The 22,750-nt window shown below is 33.9% G+C and overlaps 1 protein-coding gene and 1 long non-coding RNA gene across 3 annotated transcripts in view; both read left to right on the top strand.

Annotated features, from left to right (window-relative positions):
* LOC101743821 (hybrid signal transduction histidine kinase I) overlaps window positions 1-22,750 on the top strand; it is a 224,546-nt gene that overhangs the window by 138,365 nt on the left and 63,431 nt on the right. The window lies entirely within an intron of this gene.
* LOC134200945 (uncharacterized) lies at window positions 9,178-12,550 on the top strand. Its single transcript, XR_009976073.1, has 3 exons — window positions 9,178-10,620; window positions 11,077-11,197; window positions 11,289-12,550. It is a non-coding gene; the product is annotated as an uncharacterized LOC134200945 (long non-coding RNA).

Here is a 22,750-nt window from a genome sequence, read left to right as displayed (position 1 = left end):
GCGCACGTCAAGTGAAGACTCGAAAACAGCCCAATTGGGACGTTTCGTCTTTAGTCGCGTCTAAACAAATGCAATAATAATATAACAAGTGCAATCGTTCCAATTATAGCTATCTTTTTTACTCACGCGCTTATCCCATCTTTTGTACTTTTCATTAATGCTACTTGTCAACATGTGTGTGCACTATATCGGTAGGTATGTAGATATATATGGCGCGATCAGGTTTGAAGAGTATGTTACTATGAAGATAACATATCTGTTGTATAAAAAATCATTGGATGCAATTTAAAAATAAACATGTTGTAATAAGTAAAATTCTGTAAATACTTTGACACAACGGTTTTTTATATGTTTCTTTGTGTATGATGTTTTGATTTTTTTCCCTCATGAACAGAGAATAGGAAGAATCTCGGTGATTCATAAAAAAAAAAAAACATTCAGTTACTTTTAAATTGTAATACATTTTTGCTTAGTTATGCAGTATAACATCCGGATCTAGATGGCATGTAATCGTTTTGTTGGTTTTGTCGTATTATATAAATTTTATAAATATAAATATTACCGATAAAGAAGTATGTATAACGTTCATATTTTGTGTAGTTTATTTTTCAATTAACAATAATGCACTGAACATGCAAACTTCGCCATAAGCATAAAGTAACTTGTAAGAATATTGTTAAAGTGAAATTTGCGTAAATACCGAATAAATGGAGCTTAACCAAAAAATCTCGTTTAAAACTTAAAATATTCACGAAAGAAAATATGAATTTGTGAAGCAAGTAAGTGGATGGCCATAAAAATCAAATTAACCCAAAAAGAAATTGCAATGAAAAGTGTAAGAAGCATTTCATAATACTTTAAATTACTTGTTTAAGGAATACGCAGGTGTTTATTTTATTTAACTTTTTATTTTTTAAACTTATTTTAATTTTAAAAAGACTGTTCCAAATTCAAAATTTCCTTTATCTCAAGAGAATAATATTAATGTAATGATGCAAATTGCATGCGTGTAATTTAATTTTTTTTATCGATTCTTAAAAATCCTTTTCAATTCGTTTACATCGATGCTTATAGAACCGTCATAAATTAAAAACCTTTTGTGTTTTGTAACGGAATCACTTAGATAGTTTTTAGCAATATGAAAATATGCAAACATATCATGGAACGATGACAATACAATTATTTTGTTATTTTGGCCCAATATCCTGGACCAGGACTCTTGGAATTTAAAAAAAAAATGTTTTTTTTTCGACTTGTTATTCAAGCGCCATTGTGATTTGTAAACTAGGTTTATTCATTTTTAATCTACAATACATTTTTTTGTCTTATTCTGACTCATTTGCATAGCCCGGAACCAGTATTTAGACGATTTGATTTATAAAATTTGTTAGTAAGAAATCATTGCAAAGTTTTCTTGTGACATTTTAGATTACATAACATGCATTCAAGAGTCGAAAACTATCGCTGAAAACGAGTGATCGAAATGTGACCATATCGATTTTATGTAAGGACAACGCGTAACTCGGCTACGTAATCATCTCGTGAGAAATGCGACTCGATGGGATATATAATTATGAATTATGTGCGTCTGTCGTTTGTGCACGAATAAATAAATCATTGTCACAATGAATTCAGAAGCGGATAGATAAAAGATAATAATATTTTATGATTTGTTACGAAACATCTGAAATAAGCCTTTTCACGTCACCAAACCAATAAGAGGAAAATGAATTGCTTTTTCTTTTATTCTTCAGGACATTACATAATCATATCGCACAGATTTTCTTAACTTAATATTGCTAAAATAGTGTCAAACATTTTTCAACTGCAGTCATTAAAAAATATGACGATACATAGGTACACGATTTTGAAAAAAATACGAAGGGCATTTATACTATTCCTATGAATGTATAATATATTAAAAGCTTACAGCATTACCTTACCTACTACACAACAAAAAACGATAATTTTTACATAATAACTGACACTAACGAGTTAAGCAGACAAAATACTACTGTCACATTTGACATTTATATTATTATACAACTTTCATTGTATGAATCATGACAACGTTTTAAATGATAGTTTTACGGCCAACAAGATGACCGGAGGCATCAATCACACGTCACATGATAGGCAACTACTGGAAGCGATTTTTCAGCTTCCGTGTGACACACATGTTACTACATTAATATTTTTATAATCTTGACCGTGACATGTGACCGTATAGGGAGAGAGAGAGAGATTCTTTATTGTACACCAAAAAAATAATTAAACAATACGATACATTAAATAAAAAAAGTACAATTGTTCTCTTCCAGACAACCATCAGGCGGACCAGAATCATTTGGAATTACACGTGGTGTACCAATCCAGTGAAATATATATATATAGCTATACACACATATATATATATACAAATACACAATGTAATATAAATAAATAATTATATAATATTTTATAATATAATATAATTATTAAAAATAAATATCGATCTAAAATATAGATAAAAAATAAAACAAAATTCACAAATTTGTTTTGAATTCGTACATACTTAAATGAAAGTTTTTTTATTTTCATTTCTCTTGCTTTACTTGAATACTTAATTATGTTTTTGTTCCATAAAGTTTTGTTGGCTATATTAGCTATTGCTGGATATAATTTTTATTAACAATAGGACGCTGAGTTTTACCCTGATCTTCTCAGCGGGTCGCAATTCAGATCCAGTGATCCGTACTCGCGAAGTAGTGGTTAGACCTCCTCTGGGAGCGCTTGGGCATTTGTTACCAAACCTACCCCTGACCGTAACTTGACTTTAATTCCGCTATCAACAGTTACGGCTCTGCCAACCGAGAGGGCTGGTGGTCGTGGCGCCGACGATCGCCGGTCCGGCGTCCCGAGGGGGAGGGTGATGGGAGAGATGTGCGCCGCACTAAACGCTTCACTTTTCTCCCTTTGCCTTTTCATGGGTTCTGTCTCATGCGAGGTTCGGACGCGGGTTGTTGAGCGACAGGAGGTTTTAGTCAGTTCGACTCTGATATGCCCCGCCCTCCATCCCCAGGGGAGGGCGGAAGTCCGGCGATTTCCACCTGACAAAAAAAAACGGGAGCGTGGTATGGACGTGATGCGTAGAGAGAAGATGCATGTGACTAGGAGATGTATGGAAATGGTAGTGCGAGGTAGAGGGGGAAGAGGTCGACCGAAGAACATATGGATGGAGTGTGTGAATGACGATATGAGAGAGAGAGGAGTGAGTGTTGAGATGACGGCTAATAGAAAAGAATGAAAAAGAAAAATTAGCTGTGCCGACCCCACCTAGTGAGATAAGGTGGAGAAAAAGAAAACCAACAGTTACGGTTAAAGTTTAATAATAATAAACATTTATTCCAAACATAAATTAAGTACAAAAAAAATAAAAAAGATAACAAAAATAACGAGGCTTGGAAACGGTTACCAGCTCAGCAATGCCTAACAGTAACAAAACAATCGATACTGCCGCGCTGATCTTCCGCCGGCACCCTTATGGCGAACAAGATTCTATTTATATATTATTTTTTCTATAAGTGACTAAAATATTTTTAAGCAATTACGATCTATTGTAAAATTTTAGCGGTTCATTTATGACAGTAACAGCACAAATCGTGCCTGTATTATTCTTTGGTAGCTATATATCTTGTGACTTTAACAGTTGGCAATCAAACGTACACAGCCTTCGTGAGTACTACAAATCAAGCAGGGAATGTTCGAGATGCATTCGATACTAATACTCGTATATCTAACCTTTTCATTACGGGTAATTAAACAAACTAGAGGTCTCGCAGTAGTCGAAATTCGACTAAAATTAATTGGAATTGTAAGTATGTACACTATTATGATTGTATTTTATACTTCTATAATCACAAATTTCGCCAAGACTACACTATAAACAATATTAACGAAGACAAACAATATTTAATCTCAATTTGACAGCAGACGTCAAGACAAAAGTTTGACAATAAATAGTATGCATGCGTGTGTGCGTCAAATTCATGGTATGTAGTGTGTGTAATGTTTTCTTTATTGATTTAATGTATCTTTTATGCATTATTTAAAATAAAAATTAGCATTGTGCACTTCTTCTCTATATTCTCTATAAATGTGGAAAATTTCATACTCCTCCGTCCGCGCAATTTTCGTAAAAAGGTATACAAAGTTTTTGCTTCACGTATTAATATATTAAACAAATCTAATGAGCGTAAACTTATAATTTCTACTAGTAGGTATTGTCATATACATACATTTGACCCCGTAAAGACTTAGCAAGGATTGCAGACAGTTCTGATAACATGGATCGTTTGTAGCCCCTGTATTTGCCGAGAAACTTTAAAGCTCGTAGTGCTTTGTTTGGTTTGTTCTATGGGGAGTGTTCTGAGGAATTGTTTGGAAAGATCCGTCATCGGACCCGTCACAATAGTAGAGTTGGTCGCTAGAGCTTCGAATGATCATGTGCTGTATATTGTTATATTTGTGTAGCCGTCCAAATATGGTGAGCGAATATTGTTAATTGAACAAGTAATAGTGTTCTATGGATACGTCCTTTTGTTAGAATGATGCAGACAATACTGGTGTGTTGTAGGCACAGTACATCTCCCTTAATGAGTATACAATATTATTCTAAACAATGAAAAAAAAACATATTATTTTTATAACTAATAGTTTCCTTTAACACTAAACATAATAATATATTGCTACACACACTTTTTTACTGAGTTCTTGTACTATATGATAACTGTAGGCGCAATCACACCCGCAGTGTTGATATCATTACAATGCATAACGTTTGGTTCTGAAACGAACTGTTCTCCTCAGCGGTAGGAAGCAGCTTGGCTATGACCCTGACATTACCGATGATGACTGACAGTGCCTATTTAGTACCAGTACGGTCGCATACTCGTCAATCTACAATGACATGATTGCCTGGTGGTAGGACCTCTTATGAGTCCGCGCGGGTAGGTACCACCACCCTGCTTATTTCTGCCGCGAAGCAGTAATGCGGTTCGGTTTGAAGGGTGGGGCAGCCGTTGTAACTATACTGAGATCTTAGAACTTGTACCTCAAGGTGGGTGGTGCAGTTACGTTGTAGATGTCTATGGGCTCCACTAACCATAACCACTTAACACCAGGTGGGCTGTGAGCTCGTCCACATATCTAAGCATAAAAAAAAACATGCAGCATTTTGTTTTTAATAATTTTTAAACTTTCAAATTTTAAAACAACTCAGTCCAGACAAACGTTTGTAATAGACGTTAATAAATACAAAGCGTCCCCCTTTCACGGTCCCTTAAAAGGCGACCATTTTATCATTCAACATAGAAATTCGTTTAAAACTGTCAAAAGTGAAAGTTAAATGAACGAATAGAAGTTCACATATGATTAACAGACTCTGTTTAAATCCATAATGAATTTACGTAGTACACAAATGTAAATTTTGTCTTTGTTCAAGTTTTTTTTTGGATAATTTTTATTACTAGTGGTCCCGCAGTAGTCGAAATTCGACTATTTAATTGAAATTATAAGTTTGTACACTATTATGATTCTATTTTCAAAGACTTATACTTCTATAATCACAAATTTCGCCAAGACTACACTATAGAAAAATATTAACAAAGACAAACAATATTTAATCTATTCTCAAGACGCCAAGAACAAAAGTTTGACAATAAATAGTATGCATGCGTGTGTGCATCAAATACATGGTATGTAGTGTGTGTAATGTTTTCTTTATTGATTTAATGTATCTTTTATGCATTATTTTTAAAAAATATTAGCATTGTGCAATTCTCCTCTATGTTCTCTAAAAGTGTAGAAAATTTCATACTCCTCCGTCCGCGTAATTTTCGAAAAAAGATAAAAAGTTTTTGCTTCATGTATTAATATTTTTATTATAAGTTAATATTTTGTATAATGTCAGTATCTTTGAGACTTTATTTCATTTGAGAGCTATAACGAAAAGAAGAATAAATTATGCCTCAATGATGTATCTGTATTTGTTACTAAATATCTCCTTTTTATGGTTTTGATGCTATCAAAAATCGGTCAACGCATCAGGTACTTTCTTTCTAATCGAGACAATAAGTAAAAACTATAAAAAATAAAGATATGTTAAATAAATATGATGTGACTATAATAAAGATTGATAGTAAATAGCCATAGCACTAGTAGAGGCGTCCGTGACCTAATTAGAAAGTGTAGGTGGACTAACAAGCAAGACGGTGCTCATATCGACCGATGTAATTGTACTGTAGTTCCGACATAAAACAAAACAATCTGACGCGATCTTTCAAATAATATCCGAGGACGGACTAGCTTGTATACTTGAATATGTAACATTTGGGCAGTCTTAGTTATCGTACAATATTGAGACTTCGATCTTAGCGACTAGCGGTACTTGGCAGAAGTAGGTGATCATTTAAATTAAAAAAAAATTGAATTATTCCGGTTATCATAATGTAAATAATACATGTACTTTAAAAAATACACGCTTAAATAGAAAACTTTATTAACAATTAAACATTTTTTTTAAACTGATCAAGATATTGGAGCGAAATTATAAAATTATTGTATTGTCATCGGTCCTTGATACGTGTGCAAATTTATATTTTAATCGGTTGTCTTGAAGTCGTTAAATTGAAGTTCAAAGATTTCATTACCTATACACAAATTCGTACGAAGCTAAGAAAAGCGTTAAAAAACCAACATAGCACATGCATCTCCTAGAAAAATAAACTTTAATGTTATTTTGTACGCGCGCATGTAAGTAAAATTTACCATCGTCGATCTTTATAGGTGGACTGACGACTTAGTGCGCACGGCGGGAAGTCGTTGGATGCGGAAGGCGGAGGACCGCATTATGTGGAAGGCATTGGGGAAGGCCTATGTCCAGCAGTGGGCAGATAAAGGCTGATGATGATGATGATGATGATGATGATCTTTATAGAACTCTTTTCACAGACGCGAAGTGACAAAGACTTCACTTTTAGATAATACACGGATAATTAGAAAAAAAAATCGAACAAAGCGCCAATAGATTACTTAACTAGTCGTAGAGTTATTAATGTGAATTCACTTCACATCATAAATTATGTATTCAAAGTCGTTTTCAATAAAGACGAGCTGTACACAGATGTAGTGGCTGTCAGCGAACACTCGTGCCGCGCCGTGCCTCATCCATCAAAATCGAGACGCCAAGATAACTTCCCACTAAATTACACACGGAGTCGGTAATAGTTGCCAGTACAAGTTATTTTGACATTATTCGGTAGTCTATCTAGGTAGTAGTAGTAGCTTTATTTTTCCAATTGGAATGGCAAAGGTATCATATACCATACAGCCTAATCTTTTATATATCTTTTTTTATTTGGAAAATGATGTTATGAAATGAAATGAAATCATGTGAAATGATTGGTGGATGAATGGTGGTCATTTACTGAGACTTTTTCAGTGGCCTTTTTGGAGGATCCAAAGAAGTTAGGTCCAGCGGCTTTATTTCATTTTCCCACATTTGTGCACTTTCACAGATATTAAACAGTTAATAAACCACCATTATTACACATTTAAACCTGAAGAAACACTAAAAACGGCAAAATAAAACAAATCACACAACTTCACTCCTCGCGTTCCCGCCAAAAAGTCTCCTGGTCTATATTAATTTAAAGCATTATGTGTAGTAGATTCTGTCAAAAGTCACATCAAAGTCGGCAATGTCGTGACTTCTGCTCACAGTTCGATGCTTCTTTGATCTCCGTGGAAGCTGATTGGCCGATTTGTTGCTGGCGTGTATTACGGTCATTAACATAAAATAGCAATTCTACCATATCAAAGTTCAAAGCTTTTTGAGGTTTATTGACCGCCCATCTTTTATTAGTTATTCACGTAAGACGAACTTCATTAATCGGGACAAGGATTTTTGTTAAAAGTCAAAGTCACGAATTAGTTCTTTGTAAATGTTTTTATTATGTTACAATCAAACAAATTGAGAAATATAATGACTTAGACATTAACAAGTAAACTTTTTTTTTATTGCCTCTGTAGGCAGACGAGTATACGGTCCTCACACACGGTGATGGTAAGCGGTCACCGTCGCCCATGGACGTCAGCAATGCCAGGGGCAGAGCCAAGCCGCTGCCTACCATTAAGTACTCTGCTACTAGCTGCTACTAAAACCAACTATTATAGTATTTACCTGTATGTATAGTATTACGAAATTTCAATTTTTGAACAGGAAATTACTACTGAATTACACTTCACGAGAACTCATTTCCCAATCGGAGCTAGATCTAAGATAGGGGTCGGTTATAAAAGAACAAGTATCGCACTTCACAAGAATAGCGAAAGTATTCTTAATGAGTTGCACCTCGGGCTATGCGGCATGCACTGACTTCTACCACGAAATTGACTATCTTTTGATACACTCTTCCCACTACAAGAAGCTCAATTTGACGGTCATCGAAATAAAAAACTTATCACTTCACTATCAAGGCGGAAATTTCTTTGTAGTCCGTTTCGAACTATCATTATCACTCGTCGATCAGTTTTGAAGCAAATGTCTCGGCGGTAAAGTCTGGTATATGAAAGCAGAAACCGATTCTTTGTACACACACAACCGTCTATAGATCAAACGTTGATTATTTTGTACTGACAAGCAAATTAGTTGATGCCTTTTGTCTCGTTTAGACGTATTAACTGTGATAGGTGATTGAAAGAGCCCAGATAAGAGGACCAGCCGCGGTGTCCAATTAAACAGTTCATTTCGTCTTGTATGAGCGGAATTACATAGGAGATATGACTGGATTGCGAGTTAGTTAGTGAAACTTTCTTTAATCGAGTTTATATTGGTACGACACAAAAACTTTGGTTACCACTTTCACATTGCAAGGTAAAAACGAGAGTCAAGTGCACTTTATCTTATATCCAAATCAAATTAAAAAATTTTGTAATATTGTAATTTAACATATATTAAGATTCATTTATTTGGAACTTTTGGTTTGGCAACACTGAAGTCTATTCGGTTATTATTAGGCTATAAGGTCTTGTAACCATTGGCCGTAAATAAATTAATTCGGTTATTACTTTTCTTTCTCGATTTTTCGCATAGACAGCTTGAAGTGAACATTCGTGTCATCAACTCGTTAGAGTAGGTCAGGGGGGTGCAACTCCCATACAAGGGAAAAGAACATTCAACTAGCGTCATCTTTAGGAACCGGCGAGGTCATTTTTGAAACGTTTTGGCCTTAATGAACTAATAAACTCACTAGATGGCAGATACGAGTTCTGACTCAATAAAAAAGGTTAGCGTACTTTGAAGCAGTGCTTCCACTTTTAGGGAATTCTCTCTTTTTTAGGGAAAAATAGCTGATATTTTGGATGATAAAGACAATTTAAAAAATTCCAGGATTTAGGATATTTCTGGGTAAAAAGCAAAGCCTATACTAGTAACTGTTGTGAATTTTAAAATAAACGATAATTAAAGTAAATCAATGAACATTTTATTTTATGGAGAGAATGACATTAAGTCGAGTTGACAAGTAAAAGAATAAAACAGAGTTGTGTATAAAAACTATAAAGAAGGTTTGATTCAACAGTAACCCTCTAGTAAAGTAAATCATAGATTAAGCCACTGCTTTTTTCTTAGGGATTCCCCAGAATCCCAATAAGTATAATCCGCCAAATTTTTATTTACCTGTTTTCGTTGATGTCACCAGAACTTACTCGTATTGTAATATACAGGTACTTCATGTACCATGAAAGATTATCATGGTAATTTCATTTACGAAAACCTTGTAATTGTCATTTCACTTTTGCTAGCAGTTCCTTCTTCAAAGACTGAGGTGGAAAGATTATTCAGTGTTCTCAAATGTAAAAACTGACAAAAGAAACAGGCTTTCTAATGAAACCCTGAACGGCTTGCTTCATAGAAAGTTCCCAACTTTGCCAGCAAACAATTGCTCAATTTTAGAACCGAACAGTGTTAGGTTGCGTGCAGCAAAAGAATATAAAAGCAATGCGTCGACTTCCTTGAAAATTCTAATCCTATAGATCTATGATCTTCTGGGGGCGTTTATATTATATATACCTACATTAAATAATATGCTGTGGTTTATTTTCTGTATTTTATTTATGCTTTCTATATAAAGGATTTATGAAAGTTGTTTAGGAAATTTTAGGGATAAATTCAAAAGAAACTAGGGTAAAATGTGGTAAAAAAAACGTAACTGGAAACACTGCTTTGAAGTTTTCAAAATTCCAGGGCCGTAAAACAACCTCAAAAAAAAAAAAGAGTTTTCAAAATGTCGTAACGCTTTAATTTTTTAAATCGTTTTTTTTTGGTCGTGGTGTGAGTTATTTTACGTTGTAGTATTAATTTAGAGCAACTTTTAGCTTTATGAGAATATTAGACGATTAGACATTGAGAAACTCTGTTTTGAATTCTCTTTAGACATAACTTGGCTCCAATACTTTTTTCTTCGTTAGCGTTTCGTAAGCCTGTGTAACTATTTTCATTTCTTACAGAAAGTTTATTATTAAAAATCAGCATGCCTCGAAGATCGAAAATGAAATGCTATTTCGGATGCCTTGATAACGGTGAGTTTACACTATTTTCCCGGTATATTATTTGCTAACAGAATTATTATTCATAATATAATTAAATGAATTAGCACCAACTAATGGTCCTTCCTATTTCTGCTGCCTAGCTATCATATATGTTAAGTTTTGATCAAAACAGTCGGTATTAAGTCTCGTACTATCACACACACACCTCAGATAATAAAATTGTCTCGAGTGGGTGGAAGTATTTATGTTTTGCAACTCAGCGTATTATATGCTTATTGTCAAGTGGGCCCGAACTAGTTTTTTGGAATGATCAATCAGTCATGCTTTCCTGTTTAAATAAAATACAGCACAATTGATCTCACATCCAAAGTTAGATGATGGCATTCACGTTTTGTTTCCTGGTGTTTGATAACTAAGTTACACCAAGTGGTCTGTGACCACGTTCATCCTTCTACCCAATATAAAATAATGTTTTTATTTTTGTAGACAAAGGTTTGATAATGACAAAATTTTATGGAAAAATTATAAGGAGCACTAAAATGTCTGAAACATGAAAAGATTGATGCACTATATTTGAACCAGAACGTGTTATGTAATATATTAATTTGTAAGTATGATTACATTATCACTAAATTTTTCATGGTCGTATTTTTTCAATATTTGTTACATAGTTATGATACTTTGTTTCTCCGTTTCAGAAGAGAAACTGATTCAGCAAGGAACGTGAACTCTCAAGGATCTTAATTTTTTTTAAATATGTTTATAATTTATAAATTAATAATTGAAATAGTTCATAAGAACTAAATTGATGCCAATTTTGTTTTAAAATAGGTTGTTTAGTTCTTATAGTATTACGTTTGAATAGTTATAATTAGTAAGTTAGTAATATATGAAAATACTGATATAAATTTTTGTATATAACCTTTTGTAAATTCTACGAGAAGATGATTTTAATTAATGATCAAAAGTCAACGGTCTTCAAAAGCATTATTTGCAATTATTTAGATTAACTGTGGAATATATTTTTACTAAGTTGTGTTTTCTGTATGAGCAGATATAAATGAAAATGTCCAAACATGATTATGTTTCTTACATTTTCATTATGTGAAATCAATATGCTTGTGACTGAGTATATTAATAATTTATTAAAACTTAAGTGATAGACAGCAACCCCTATGGCACTGCTGAAGTTTATAAGCACTGGTGACCACTTATCATGAGCCGGGTTGCGTGCTCGTCTGCTGTTGAGTCCAATAAAAATTTTCGAAACCCTTTCTATTATTTAGATGTAATATTAATGTACATTTAATTTGGATTAAAAGATAAATTTACATTTTATGTTTGCATGTGTATGTTTATAATTCATTTGCATGTAACGAACATCAGTTTCTTTTGTAACAAAATGCAAACTAATGGTTTGTAATGAATGTAATTAACTTTAAGATGATTTTCTTTCAATCTGCTGTTTGTTTCATCTAGTATTACCAAATATAAGAATGCTAAGAATAATTTAGTATTCACTTTAGTGTGTGTATTATCTCTACAATGCTAGTTTAAATGACAATTATTGTATGACGAAGCATAGGTAGTGTTTATAGATGTAATATTTTCATACAAGATGATCATGATCATGATCATGATCTGTCACGATCAACTTTAAGCAAGAACTGCTATCGTTAAGAAACAAATTTATTTTATTTAATTCAAATTGTCTACTATGTTTGTAATGGAAAGCTGACATGTTTATATTTCGCACAAATGACTTAATTGACATAGAATGATTTGATTATCTAGACTTAATTAACTTTTAGATAACTTTCGATTTAATGTTAATAAGTACGCTAGTAGGATTAATCTAGAGGAATTATTGTTATTCGAAATTTTATACAATTGTACGTTCATACAATCTTTTAACAGAAAATTGTTTGTAATATAGGGAAATTAAATAGCTTACAGAGAATTACAGCTTTTTATTTTAAAAAACTGTTTTCTCTCTGTATGAAAAGATCTTATCGATTAGAATGCTGAACACAATCAAACATTCCTTAATATCTCATAAGTACTACCGGGAATTTCAGCGATTCTAAACGATAAGATTTTTTCATAAAGAGAGTTATTAAAAATATTAAAATTACTAAAAAAGTCACCTGGTGGGGGGTAGGGAGACTAATAATCGACCGTAGCGACGCCTGCTGGACCGGGCTTTAACTAAAGCAAAAATAAAAATGAGAGTTGCGCATCTATCTCGTATATATTAAGTGTATAATCTATGGAGTAGGTTCCTGTACCAAGAAAGTATGACGGACATCATAAAAAAGCGAGTTCCGTGTAAATTGTATCAACAAGACGTTCTAGACTAGCAGGCGTTTGATAAGAAAGAGTGATTACATTTTATATTTTTTCCCGTTAGCTTAGATTGTTAGTAGAACTTTTCATTTGTCGTTTTTGTGTCATGAACAAATTATATTGGGATTCATGAATGTGATGTGTATAAATCAGCCGTCATTTTTATTAAAGACTAGCGACCCGCCCTCGTTTCGCTTCGGAAACATCAAATTTTATTATTGATGATAGCTGAGTCCCGCGATGTTACCCGCGGTTATTGTCGTATCGCGGGCGACACCGCGACGCCGCGGGGCGAAGGCAGACAAAAAAATGTAGCCTAAGTTACTCCATATATCATCAGCTAGCTATCAGTGAAAATCTCGTCAAAATCGGTCCAGCCGTTCCAGAGATTAGCCCAAACAAACAGATAGACAAACAAAACTTGTAAAAAATGTTATTTTGGTGTATGTACCGTTTATATATTCATATGAACGTAGTAAAAAGCGGTTATTTCAATATTACAAATAGACACTCTAATTTTATTTATATGTATAGATTGTTCGGTACTGTAGTCTAGATTCCGTCAGCTAAAGTCAACGATTATTCATTGTGAGCTCAATAAATGTTGGGGACTGTCACGACATGATCACATATGACCCTTGCTTTTACCCGAGCCTAATGAAAGCTATCCGTGTACACGAGAAAGTCACAGCTATTGTATAGAATTCACTTAAAGCCGTATTAAGATGCTAGGAATCCGATTATTGTGGGAAAATGTCACCGCTTATACACTTCTGCAAGATTATGTTCTATTCATTGTATAAATAATTACCGACGTCGGGAAACATTTAAATTCAATGCGCTTTTGATGAAATACAAACAAACGCACTGACTGAACTAAATAAGATTCTGTTTAGTGGCACGCTTTCCCCGAGACCATGGACTTTTCCTGTCCCGATGCTAACCGACATTTAAATGATGCGAATCGAGAAAACATGTAGATATCCACAAATCAGATCGTCGAGATACGGTAACTTCGTGTTGTGACAGGATGTCGGACACGTATGCTGACGCTTACGATTGGATTATAATTGCTGATGAGCTTTCAACGAACAAGAACCTTAACGCGGTGACCTTAAATGCTAATGAAGGCGATCATCGACGTAAATACATGAGTGTGTAGAGGAAATCAGCTGATGAGATGTTAAATGCCGTTGATAGATTTCAAACGCGGCACATGCTGTGATCGCTGTTAGACGTATAACTAATGAAAGTGAATGTGAACGAACCCAAAAGAAAGCAAAAGTTTTTTTTTAGTAAGTGATCAGTATGCATACGTATCTGATGTTTGAATATCTTGACAAACTTAATTTGTTTCATTACAGGGGCGATGTGTTTGCCTGGTCTGTTTGTTAATGGCCGGTGGATCGGTAAATTGATTTTGACTTTCACTGTTCGTTAGTCGGTTTCAGTACAAACATGGTAGCGAGAACCCGGAGATAGCATTTGTTGTTTGACTTTACAATGGCAACAAATTTGCGTGTCGCAATTGATTTAGAACTATAAACAATTCTCTCGATTAAGTAAGTTAAACAGGATTTTTTTTATTCGTCAGTAATAAGTTTACAAGGTCGGTTACTTGTAAATAAATACTTAAACTCACTCAGACTTAATTTGCTTCTTTAGATATTTTAGGGTGACCATAAAAATTCATAAAATTAATTAGTAGCAAATACAGTTTTAGGTTATATTTTGATATTTAAGTTATACAAGATGTAATTAATATATCTATTCATCCGAGTCCAGATCTGTACTCAAAGGTTAGTAAGTAATGTCAACTATTAGTAAATAGGTGGAGATTAATTGATAAGCACTTAAAACAAATTACAGTAGTGTCCAAATATTATATAACATACTTGTTTGGAAATGTAGTCCAAATATTATTCATGACAGATGTATTATTTCGAAGAAGAAAAAACCGAACATGCAACAATAAGTTTTAAATTATTTGTGGTCAAATGGTATGCTCTATTAAGTTATAATAGATTAAAATCGCGTCTTAACTAAAACCTAGCTCTTATAAAATTATCATGCCCTATCAAACGCATTCGATGTTTCTTAAAGATAATCTAATGTTATATTACCTAATTAGTGTTCAATTGGTAGCATTAATAATGTTTCCCCGGAATGAATACCTAAGAAACTATTTTTATCTATTATTATTATTATTACATCTAAACAAACTAAATTAAGTCATAACTTAAAGCTTTCGCGACCAATTACGAATTGACGCAAAAATAAATACGAAAACAAAATTCAAATTCATAGAATGTTCACTACAGTCTAATCACAATATTACGTCACAGTGTTCCACACATGCATGTCTCAGAAAGAGAAACATTACTTTTTGTTATCTGACAATATGGCATAGTCAGTGTCAAAATGTCGAAACACTAACGCTGTATGAACGTGCGTAGTGTCATAAAGATATCTTATTGTCCCAGTTTGTCATCGCTATATGGTAGCTGTGGTCTGGAACTGGTTCCGAGCTTGCCATCCACCGTTAGACGGCTGATTCGATGACCCGTACTTTTCTTTGTCTAGTTACATGTGCTGATCAATTAGTTCAACGTGTTTAAGTATCTGTGAACTAACTACCTGAATTTAAATGTGTTTTTTAATAGTCGCTTAGTATTTATTGAAAATATTGAAATTCATTATAAGAAAAGTATATCGTTATTTCCTTTTTGGTTGTTAATAAAGAAATATGGCTTATTTTTTTATTGCTTATACGGGTGGACGAGCTCACAGCCCGCCTGGTGTTAAGTGGTCACTGGAGCCCATAGACATCTACAATACGTCACCCATCTTGATATATAAGTTCTAAGGTGTCAATATAGTTACAACGGCTGCCCCACCCTTCAAACCGAAACGCATTACTGCTTCACGGCAGAAATAGGCAGGGTGGTGGTACCTACCCGTGCGGACTCACAAGAGGTCCTACCACCAGTAAACTACGGATATATGTAAATAATTGAATGTTCGTACTTCTTTTCCAAGAGATTAAAATCTAATACACTGAAGTGCGCTTTCGGGAGATCTCATTTGTTTACATACCATAAATTATGCTATGAAAAAGCATTACCCTGCTATTACTAGAGCCATAGAATAATACATTCAGGATAATAAAGAAAGCTGGTTTTACTAAATCGATGCTTTAGTTGATCAACAAAATTTTTTCAACAAAATTTTATATAATGAAATCGAATAAAATAGATGCCTTTTTTATTTGTGTTATTTATCTGTTTATATACGATTTTATTTGTTCCAAATATACTTCAAAACGGCTTGACCGATTACTGAAAAATTTTGGTGATGAAGTTTGGCAGTGTTCTAGAATCCAGTTCGAAGAGTATGTAATCAAATTCTTATTTTCATGCTTGTGTAGTGCGAGAATATATTTCATGGGAGAATATATTTCTATTAAGGTGCATGAAAGATTTAATGAAATTAATATGAATTGACTTTTTGCAAAAATAAATTGATTTGTTATGAAAATAAAGTACAATCCACTTCACAACAATATGTTTGTAAAGAACTTCAAAAGTGATGGTTGATGTTGTGTACTTGGTCGAAGCTTATTCAAAGTCAGACTTGCACCAGGTAATACTTTGTTACATTTATACGTTGATGACGTATTTCTCTTTTAAATATCAAATAAATTTGATAGCAAAGGGACCAATGTAAATTAAAAAATCACCCAACAAGCCGGCCGTTTTTGACTAGTCTATAATTTATTATCAATTTTATAAACGGAACATGTGTTTGTTTGTCCTTAATTCATGTGTAAATGAAGCAACGGATTGTCATTTTTTTCAATTATCAATTTTAGGTTAGGATATGTACCTTTTATTCCGATAAAACGACATTCCCACGACAAGTTGTTTTCTTATCTTTAGAAAAAATAATTGAAACTTCGTTGACCACGCGGGCAAATCGCGCGTAACAGCTAGTAAAATATGAAAAAAACATTGGAATATTACGCATTTTCAAGTTATAACAGTCGATCGCTCATAATTAAAATTATAAATAAATATACCTATAAAAAGTTACGTAACTCAATCAAGAAGCAACTCAACTAATCTGTTTGCATTTAATATTAAACTCTAGTTAAAGATCGTTGCGTCAATTCGACTGGTATACTATAAAGCTAAATTACCACGTTCGAAACTAGATTGTGATGGGCTAATAGTTTTATGTATTGAAATCAAAACGCGTTTATATTTTGAAACTTTTTCGAAGGCCACTGTTTGATGGTAGAAGTATTATTTCAGCAATTGTTTTTTTTTGCTTGAAGCGTAAACATTGAGTCAAGTCGTGACCGAAGATTTTGTACGTCGTAACGCAATGTGGTCTATCACCTTTTGACATAGGGATAAGCTCATATCTAATCTTCAAACTCCAATGCGAAATGGCTTCGCAGCAGAAACATGCGAAGCATTAATAAAACCCAAGTGCCCTTATCGTTAGTTTTAATTTCAGTTGGGTTGAAGGTAGGAGATTGGCTAGGTAGGAAGATAGTGTCAAATATTCACGTAAAAATAAAGAAAAGAGATTTTATAGATTAGCGGTTATCGATCGGTTCGAAATGATATGTTTTATATTGATAGTAAGCTATATAGAACACGATCGAAAGAGACAAATAACGTTTTAAATTAATATTGATTACAACCCTTTAAAAACGTATGGCTTGCACTTTCGTTCGCTTATACTTAACATAAAAATACAGTTGCTTCTTCGACGTTCTGTGATAAACTGCCGTCTTCGGTGTTTCCTAAGCAATGCTTTTTTCAGCCAATGCCGGAATATTGTGTCATGTGCTCCTGGAAATAATGTTCATACTGAGAACCAAAGATCACTTTATGTACTGCTTCAAGGAGACCGCTCGACGCTTGTATGACCTCGTGTCGGTTTCGTAACTAACTACCACCAGCTTTGAAGATGTGTTAATTTTTCAAACAGCATCTGTATTGAACTGAAATGAATTACGTCGAGTCGTGTGCTAGGTTAATCCGTTACAACATTAATTAATATTATTTAGTTTCGTGATACGATTATTTAGAACGCGCTGCGGATTCATTAATTTTATCTCGCAATATTGTTTTAGTGAAACTTCTTTAGGCGCATGAGGGTAAAATTTTTACAGAACGTCACGCAGGTATGCAACGGAAGTGACATCAAACTACTATTGAAATTAAGTACTTGTCAAATGTCAGTAGTAGTAGTTGTTGTATTTTTCTAACTGGAAAGGCAAATGTATCATACCATACAGCCTAATATTTTATAATTTTTTTGTGAAAAATTGTAATAGGAATTGAAATGAAATGAAAAGAATTTGGAACATTAATCAACTAGCATGAAATTAAATTAGTCAATTCAATTGGCAAGAAATCTAAACATAATGTGACTGTCAACACTGAGGTTTGAGGTTGACATTTGACAGACTTTTGGCGGGAACATATCTTCCTTTTTCCCTTCCTCCAAGTCTCGGAAATCTAAAGTTTTAGATTTGTATAAATATAAGAAAGACTTATAAATTAGTTCGCCAAAAAAGTTTCACTTCTGACATGTGTACTTTGTACGCACGCACTTTTTTTTTAGTGATGATTTTAAAAATGTATTTAAATAACATTGAAATGGTGGTGGCATGTGAGCGGACTCACTTTACGCCTCTGGTACCTACATACATATGTCTGCCACGGCAAAGACTTCCTTTGTGAACAGTATGACTTTTACTAAACAATACAATTAAGATTTTAATTTCAAGGAAATTTGAAGTCGTCGTGGCCTAAAGGATAAGACGTCCGGTGCATTCGTATGGAGCGATGCACCGGTGTTCGAATCCCGCAGGCGGGTACCAATTTTTCTAATGAAATACGTACTTAACAAATGTTTACGATTGACTTCCACGGGGGAGGAATAACATCGTGTAATAAAAATCAAACCCGCTAAATTATAATTTACGTAAATACTGGTGGTAGGACCTCTTGTGAGTCCGCACGGGTAGGTACCACCGCCCCGCTTATTTCTGCCGTGAAGCAGTAATGCGTTTCGGTTTGAAGGGTGGGGCAGCCGTTGTGACTATACTGAGACCTTAGAACTTATATCTCAAGGTGTGCGGCGCATTTACGTTGTAGATGTCTATGGGCTTCAGTAACCACTTAACACCAGGTGGGCTGTGAGCTCGTCCACACGTCTAAGCAATAAGAAAAAAGGAAAGTATCAGAATATTATATATTAGATAAGATCGTCTGCTTGTCTGTAGTCAAATAATAATATTGCATGGCGTTTCCAAGTTTATAAACTAAGAGCATTTTGCTCACTGCAAGGAGTTTTGGGATTTGTTATTACCCAGTACGTCGTACCCATCACGACAATTCCTACAACGGACAGTTGATAAAAATAATATACAAAATACCCTAAATAAGTTTAGTTAAGTCCTAAATAAACTAATCTCAATTTTCCGTCAGACACTGACATACTTTATAACTAATTCCACGAACAATATTTAGTTTTCGAAAAACCACCAACGAGCCATTAATGAAAGAGTCAGACGCTCATTGTCACGGTTCTATTCAAATACCGATTTATTAAGGCAACAATTATTTTTCATAGAAATTGAACGCACATCACTGATTTTTTGAGAGTCAACAATGTATTGTTATTTTCTAGTTTGGAGAAAGTAGCAATAAGTATGGTGACCGTTGTTGATAAGAATATAACAATAACCGAACATCTCGCTCTAGTTCCCAGTGTGAAATATAGTTTCTAATCCTTGATGATGTACGAACTCAGTGTACACGGGGGGTCACATGCTCTTCATATTCAGTAATAAAATTTATTAACGATGCTTATTGCGACCATTGACAACTCTCTGACAGAATTTTGTTGACCCGTCCAAAATCTACTAATAAATGTCAATCAAATGCAAATATTCATTAGAGAAAATAAACAAATAAAAAACTAAATTTAAACAAGTATTTAAAAGGTAAAATTTTAAATGATATCATTAAATTTTAAATATTTATAAATCATAATTAATTATGTTCTAATGACTTTTAGTGTTATACGAAAAATAAATTGCTATTTAATTTTATTATCTGAATACGTCCCCCGATGAAGATCCAATATTAATTAGCGAGCCGTATTCACACAGCCCAGTTTACAAAGAGGTGTTATTTTAAAATGACTCTAGATTTCAAATACGCCCCTGGGAGAATGTGAGCTTTCATTTCTTTTTGTTTTACGTTTTATTAGTTGAGAATTTTCAGGGTTTTACTTTCTTTAACCAATTGTTCCACATTCAACCTTCTATCTGACTTTTTTTAAAGTGAGAGACATCAAATTACAAACCTGACATTAAGAACATTACGTTTATTTTAGTGAGATTGTCAGAATCACAAAATTACGAAATAATTATACAATTACATTTATATATAGCTACGTATATAGTACATATACAGTTAATTAAAGAAATTCAATCAATTTTAAACAGTCTTTAAAAAACTAAGAAACATAAGACAATTTATTCTCACGGTGTTCTATTCGGTCTAAGATAAATACACCGTGCCCTTCACAATGTGATAATATCGGTTAAAACACCAAATTAAGCCATCACCAATTATATCGAAATCTCGCACTCTAAACATCTCCCACGATACAAATTCGGCCTTCGACCGATACAAAACGATGATTCAGCATTCAAAAACATTCCATATTCCACGGCCGGAATCTAATTTGCTATGCGAGTGAATTTCGGAAAGTTCTTTTGTTCGAAGCGATGCACAGATATGTCTTTCGCACAGTTCAACGGAAAAGAACAGTTCGACTCCCAAGGAGCGTTGACCTTGTTGTTATCGGCCGAAACGAAAGTAAAGCCATTGTTGTGCCGACCCAGAGGTCAAAGATCTGTCGCAGGACGCCGGTACGTTTTAATAAGCCGATGTCGCGTCACGAAATTGAATCACGATGATAATTTCACGATCATCACGTGCACACTAATCGGAACCGAATCGCCATGAATCCGCCGGATTCGGTCCGACTCGGTCTTCTGAACAATAAGATCCTGTACTGTGATTCGCGTGTTCGAATTGAACGACTCTTCGGAGCTGTCAAGTTCGCGTCAAGGATGTGAAGTGTGATTTAAATCGATTCTATTTCAATTTCGATAACGCGTATTGATTTTTTCAGTTAGAAATTTTTATATTACGTAACTGAAACTTTATATCTTCACTTTTTCAACAGTACAGAAACAGTATAATAATTTAGCTTACCTCTATTCGTGTTACAATGTATTTGGATAATCAATAAAACTACAGTGAAAATAAATGAAATAAATAATGGTTTAAAAAAAACTAACAAAAAACGCTTTTATAGAAATTCCAAGTAAAAAATAGAAAATAAATTTTAATAAATTTGAATTAAGAATAGTGTAAGAAAAAATGATTTTATTGTAAAAAAGCGTGAGGTGCTTTTCAGGATATTATGAAAATAACCCTTCTACTCATATCTGTTCATAAAACATTTATAACTACTGATACCATGCACTCCACGCTTTTTTTACAATAAAATCATTTTTTACATACAATGTATTACACAATTACATACAAACATACATACTAACATATATACTTCTGAAGCTAGTAAAAGTGTATTAAAAAAAGCCGTACTTAGTAAGCAGTGCGTTACCAATTAAGTTCCCATAGGTTACGCCTAATGAGTCATGAGTGTGAACCGAATCAATTTCTCTACCGCGGGCGAGTTGTGGGCACATTTCGCCCATTGATCGGTCATCGACATTGTGAACTCATGTGTGAAAACATAAACAAATCTGCCTCGGAGCCATGAAATGTGTGAAATATTATCGACGCCGACTTTTGTTGTGGTTGTTCGATTAAATTTTGGAAACGTTCACTTGTATCTGTTTCATGGGAACGTTAAATGTGATTCTGTTGATTTAACATGGAAAATAGTTTAATAAGTTCAGTGTGAAACCATATATGTACATAGATAGATCGGATTTTTTTTATTGCTTAGATGGTTGGACGAGCTCACAGCCCACCTGTTGTTAAGTGGTTACTGGAGCCCATAGACATCCACAACGTAAATGCGCCACCCACCTTGAGATATAAGTTCTAAGGTCTCAAGTATAGTTACAACGGCTGCCCCACCCTTGAAACCGAAACGCATTACTGCTTCACGGCAGAAATAGGCAGGGTGATGGTACCCACCCGCGCAGACTCACAAGTGGTCCTACCACCAGTAATATACAAAATATACAAAATTCAGCGAACGATGCCGATCGTTAACCAAATTGACGTTATAAGTCGTGATGGTATAACAAAAAGAATATGATATGTGATTTGTGGATTTTGTCTTGTAAATATGCGTGTTTCGTGTTATATTTCGGGAGCATAAGGAAACATGAACTATATGAATTTTTATGGGCATATCACGGATCAAAATACAATTTAAGATTTAGAATATCAACAATCGATTCTCGTGAAATTGAGGCAATCCTAAACAAACCGCTTTAGCAACGCATAACATACGCACAAATAGCAACATAGTTCCGCAAAATCTAATGATTTGCCGTCGCAAATTATTTTACGGAACGCCTAATCGGCTATAACTGTTCGTGAAGTCAATGTCAAGTGCACAATAAAAGCCGTTTGATTGCAGGATGAAGATAATTTGGCCGTGTTCTTAATAATTGTTTTCTTGTTTGCATTGTTGTCATGTTAGTACGAAGCGGAAAATTAGTTGCTGCCTTTGT

This window comes from Bombyx mori, chromosome 22, assembly GCF_030269925.1.
Source record: "Bombyx mori chromosome 22, ASM3026992v2".
Classification (NCBI taxonomy): domain Eukaryota; kingdom Metazoa; phylum Arthropoda; class Insecta; order Lepidoptera; family Bombycidae; genus Bombyx; species Bombyx mori.
Note: the sequence above shows the minus strand (reverse complement) of the source record. Positions and strands in the feature narration are given on the sequence as shown.